This window comes from Aplidium turbinatum, chromosome 11 (genome assembly GCF_918807975.1).
Source record: "Aplidium turbinatum chromosome 11, kaAplTurb1.1, whole genome shotgun sequence".
NCBI lineage: Eukaryota > Metazoa > Chordata > Ascidiacea > Aplousobranchia > Polyclinidae > Aplidium > Aplidium turbinatum.
This window is the reverse complement of record NC_137482.1, coordinates 8,052,967-8,058,751: the sequence shown is the minus strand read 5'-3', so window position 1 is coordinate 8,058,751 and position 5,785 is coordinate 8,052,967.

Below are 5,785 nucleotides of genomic sequence, written 5' to 3'. Positions count from 1 at the left end.
AAACATTACTAAGTAAATCTACACCTTCGTGCCAGCAATGAAAAATGAAATTGAATTGATGAATTAAATTGATATATTTAGATGTTTATTTCTTTACTTAAGATTGTGTTTCAATCAATTTTATGCAACAATCATTTCAAATCTATAACCTCAAATAATAAAAAACAAATTTACATACATTTTTATTTTCATTTACGTTGTAGAAATGGCCAGAAAAAAAGCTTGAAAATAACAAACATACTGGTACAAAGAATCATCAAATATAAAAAGACAATGAATTGTTTGAACTGGCAACACTAATAAAAATCTAATAAAACTATAAAGGTGAAGAGGGGGGCGTTCTTCCCGGCTATCAGCACAAGGCTGAGCACTCACTAGTACAGCGAGCAGCTGCGATTCGCCAACCATAACGGTGTAGCTTCCACGCTAGCCATTCAGACCATCCAATCAACAATATGTTTCTCGGCAGCCGATTTTTAGCAAGAATTGACAGCGAAAATTAGTGGTGCGATACTGACGAGCCCAGCCTCATGGGCGAAACACGGTGTCTAACTGTCTATCGCTGTCAATTCTTGCTACAAATCGGCTGCCGAGAAACAAAACTATAAAGGACTCAGATGAAATAAAAAGATATTTTACAAACTAATATTTCTTTTAGTGTAATTAGCAAAAAAATCCTGTGATGAGCAGATAACAATACAAAAAATTTACTGCAATAAAATTGGTTAATATTACGTTTGTTAATTACAGATATTTCATAATCATTGGTTTGATTGATTGTAGGAACTTTAAATTTCAAATGAAAAAGTATTTTTGAAAGACAAATCCCAGTCGTTTCGCATAATTGTGGAGTCCTTTTGCATAATTGGTAATTTCTAAAAGAGTTGGCATATTTCAACAGTGGGGAGTGCAAAGTGCAACGTGGGTTTGTCGTTAGCTTACGAATGAATGAAATGAAAGGGGACTGCTTTTATTGAAATATGTACCACAGCAGAACGTCGCTTCATCCACACTACGTTAAAACCAGTGCTGTATTCGAGGGTATACGGCAGTATACGCAGTATACCCTCTGCTTTTTCGAGCAACTAATAGTATACTCTCTGGTTTTCCAAAGAGAGTGCCTATGCTATTGCTATCTTTACTGATTCCTAATGTGTGATGTTCTGCAAGAATTATCCATGTTAACAATTGAACTTCAGTCTCGAAGTACAACTTCACCTAGGGCCGAATTTTTAATAAAAAGGACAATACAAATTAATGAGAGTTTCAAGGAAAATCCGCAAGAAAAAACACAGTTGGCTTTAGCAGCGAAGGATAATTTAATGTTCAGAAATATTCCTCTGATATAGAATTCTAAAATGGTGCCAATTAACCCGAATAAATTTCTTCAGAGCATTGTTAGCAGAATGCAAATGAGACTTTGCACTAATGCCGACACTGACAATGGTCAGCTACTGGTTGATACTGCTAATTTGCAACCTGAAAAAATGATAAAAGGAAATTTGCGTCATAGAGAAGAAGAGGTGAGAAGAATTTGTAGACGCTTTGACATTGATGAAATACAGTCAATCCAATGAGAGAGAGTTTAGTAAAAAAGTTGAAATTGTGCCCAGGAATTTGAAGCCTCTCTTGACGGTACGGTAGCCACTTTAACAAGTCGAAATTCTGCCACTGAAATTGACTAGAATGAAACCGCCAACCAATCATAAGCTACGGTTTAAGTGACGTAAAAAATGGCGAAAAGAAGATGATAGAAAGCAAATTAAGTGATGGATTTTTTGTCAGCTGGTTGGCTTAGGGGTTAGGGTTAGGGCTAGAAAGTAGTAATTTCATTGACGCTGGTTCGATTCCCACTACTGCTATTGCTATTTTTCTTCTGTAATTACCAAATAAAGTTCAAAACAAGCATTAACTCTCTGGATGAGCGCTAGAAGGATCACAATTGGACCGTAGCCTCTTATAACATGTTCTGATTGGTTGACGGTTGCTTTGTAGTCATTCGCAGTGGCAGAATTTCGACTTGTTAAAGTGGCTACCTCTCTTGACACCTATTTCAACTTTACCTTGTTCAACAGCAGAGTGTGAACGTGGTTTCAGTTTAATGAACGATATTAATCGGCAGCAGTGGCTGAGTGGTTAGCGCGTTGGGCTCGCAGTCGAGTGCCTGCATGTTCGACTCCAGCCACCCGCACTTGCTGTTGTTTCTCTGGACAAGAAACTTTACGATAATTGCCTCTACCCAGCAGAGGCGTAGCAACCGCCCTCCGATCGGAGGGGGCCCCGCAAGAAATGAGAGCCCCTCTGCCGACGTTTTTGGAAGACTATCGAAATACAGGATATAGCCACCTGGTCACAAATGCACGCGAAATAGCAGAGCTTATTGGTATTGAGCAGGTGTTTCAAAAAACATGGTGCTACGTAGGAAGAGAATGTTTGGTTACAAATGTGCTGATGATTCGAGTCGTCTTTCTGCTGAAGAAAAATTCAAATCGCAATTTTTTCTCACTGATCAAGCCATGTCTTCTGTTTCTTCGCGCTTTGACCAACTCGTGGCGTGGTACAAGTTGTTTGAGTTTCTACACAATGCTAGCAGCCTGAAGAAGTGTCTCAGAGAAAATGATTGGGTTGGTTGGTTTTGAATCTTTATCCTCGGACTGACAAAACCTTGATAGGTTATTCCTGGTAGTTTCGCATACTTGTATAGGCTCTTGACGTAGGGCCGGTTACCGAGATTAACAGAGTGAAGTTTTCCGATTATTGAAGTATTGATGCCAGGAAATTATTCCATTCCCTAGGTGCCGCTGAATAGAGAGCAGTCCTGAAATGCGTTGCTCAAGCGCACACCCCGAGAGTCGAACTTGCGGCGCGTGGTCTTGAGCGGGCACGTAACCACTGAGCTCACGGGGCGGACAATGGAACTGGACAATCACTGCAAAAAATTTAAAAGAAAAATGGGAGACATTGATGCCAACGAACTAGGAATAGAATTGAATCGTTTTATTTATGTCATCGAGAAAGAGAGAGGACTTGTCACGGCAAGCATTTTTTAACGTACAAGAATAGGCTTCAGGAGATATATTCGAATCTTTGCATTTGCATCAGAATGCTTCTAACCGACCACACCAATTACCATCGACAGTGCTGAAAGGACCTTCAGCAGAGTGAAACTCATCAAGAATATCCTGCGTTCAACCATCACAGATGACAGGCTTTCTGCTCTTGCAATTACCATCGAAAACAAGATTGCCAGATCCCTGGACATCACTGAATTTAATTTCAATCAATCAATGGTTTATTTGCCAGAAACCGGAACAGTAGGCTATATGGTCGAAATATGCAAGTTGTATAGCCTACACACTGTAAAAGTGCAGTGGTGTACGCGTATACAAAAATATTGATTCCGTCAGCGTAAACGCAAACGTTCGAAAAACCATACACCGTATGCGTCAACGTAACTTGTAAAAATTTGGCGGTGTCAGCGTCAGCCCATACACCAGCGTAAACTCATTTTGTTTGCTAAGTTAGGTGCCAAACATTCACACGGTATAAACCACTCGAAACAAACAAGTTTTATTGCGAATTTTCACGAAGAAACACAAGCATCTGAAAGTGTTCATCTTACATTTTGCTGCGTTTTACTTTCAATATGTCTTTGCCCATTGAAAACATTCTTTCAACTGCAGCGCTGAAAGGTATTGGCGTGTTGTAGCGAAAAAAAGACATAAAAAGTATGCGTTGACGCCAGTGGCGTACGCAGGATTTTCTCAAAGGGGGGGGGGGCATTGACAGTAGCGTAGCCAGGAATTTTGAAAGGGGGGGTTTTGACGACCGGCGGGCGAAGCCTGACGGCGTTTCTGCCTAAGACGACACCCAGCGGCGGGGGGGTCAGGGGGGCCCCCCCAGAGAATTTAAAAAAATTACTTTGAATTTGACGCATTCTGAGAGCATTTTCAACAAAAATGTGGGTATGAATATTCCTGTAAAATGGTGCTGTCAGGTGGCATAGCAAAAGGATAAGATCATGTTTTCTTCGGCATTTTTTGGAAATAAAGCTAATAAGTCTCTATGTTTTCTTGTTGTTAATTCCTGGCTGAGATGTTGAACGTTTGGTATGCAAAACTCGCTCTTTTAATGCAATTTTGTTTAAAATTAGGCAAGTCTTTTTATACTGTAAGCATCATTTCCAAGCATAAAGAGTCTGAAAGCATCATTCTCCGTATCGTGACGTCACACGCGTGCCAAAGGTGGGTTGTAACCCCCAAACCCCCCCTGGCTACGCCACGGGCCATTGATATCCCAGATGTCTTCATGATATCCCAGTATGGTTTTAGTTTAGACTTTATCCATTTCTTTCTCACTATAATAGGCTTACAGAACACTATGCTACATTGGCATACCTGGGGTGGGGTAGGTGGATTGGGCCATGTATTTCGTATTGGATTAGTCTATTGAACAACATTGTTAATTGCTTTGACAGTGCAATCCAAAAAATATTAAATGCCTTAATCTACGTCGTTAACTACTAAAACATTTTTAAGAGGGGGGGGGGCATGGCCCAATGCCCCCCCTCTGCGTACGCTAGTGGTTGACGTTATACGCTAAAAAACGCGAAAACTTTACGGCGTTGCTTCAAGCGACAACTATCCAAAAAAATGTCACCGTAAGCGTTAGCGCAAACAAAAAGTCTACGCCGCAAGTCTACGGCGTATACGTACATCTCTGCAAAGGTGGCATAAGTTCCCATATTGGCAGGGAGACAGGGAAGTGATGATGCGTTCTATTAGTCAATTGTCCTTGTTACACAATGCAAGTGTTGATAGTAGGCCTATTTTTACGCCCGACAAAATTAAAGTTTTCTTTTTTCTTTTCTAAGTTTAGTAGCTGTGCATTTTTTAGATAGTGTTTTCCAAACACTGTTTTATCGATGCATATTTTAAACCTTTGGTTTTGTCATCTTTTCATTTTGTTGTTGCCAAAGTGTGTATTTACTCTATCATTCTCTACATGTTCGCTCCAGCACTAATCAATGTAATCAATGCCAGACTCTACTTCTTCAAATTACTGAATGAATTTTTTAAAACAGAGAGCACAGCCCAATGTCCCTCTTACGTGCACTACTGCATGTAGGCCTATTGCTTTTGTTGCGATGGCCAGAAATAAAAACAAACCAAGCAGAATTAACCCCTTTGTCGAGTACCGGTATGTTCTGCTTCTACAATAGGCTACAATATTTGCACTGAAACTATAGGAAATAAATAGATTGCCAATTGTCTTGAATTTGATATAGCAACATAATGCTATCATTTATGAAGAAAATCATCAAGCTACGATAAGGCAGGCCTTCAATATTTTTGGAAGTATTTTGTCCTTACTATTTCTGTTGTACTTAAATGATAAATCATGAACCAATGTGAAAATAAATGTAGCGAAAGTGGTTCCAATTTCAAATCATGAATGGAATCATTTCAAGCAAAAGAAAACAAAAGAGAAGTTCTATTCTACATGAATAGGGTTTTATCCAATAAGATGTCTATGGTTTTATCTCTTTTTCACCGCTTTGTTTGAGGATGTCACTAGTCTCTTTTTTATAAAATTGTCTTACGCGATTCTCTCTTCTCTGAAGAAATGGAAGGTGCTTTCAGCATGATTATTATTTTCTCCTGACAGGTTACTCATTTGCATGACCTGATTTTATTCTGCATTGTACTGTAGCTTCGGGTCTTGCGTCTATCGTCAATTAATTATTCAAGCAGTAAACATTGTGCATTTTTTGAAGGTTATGTTA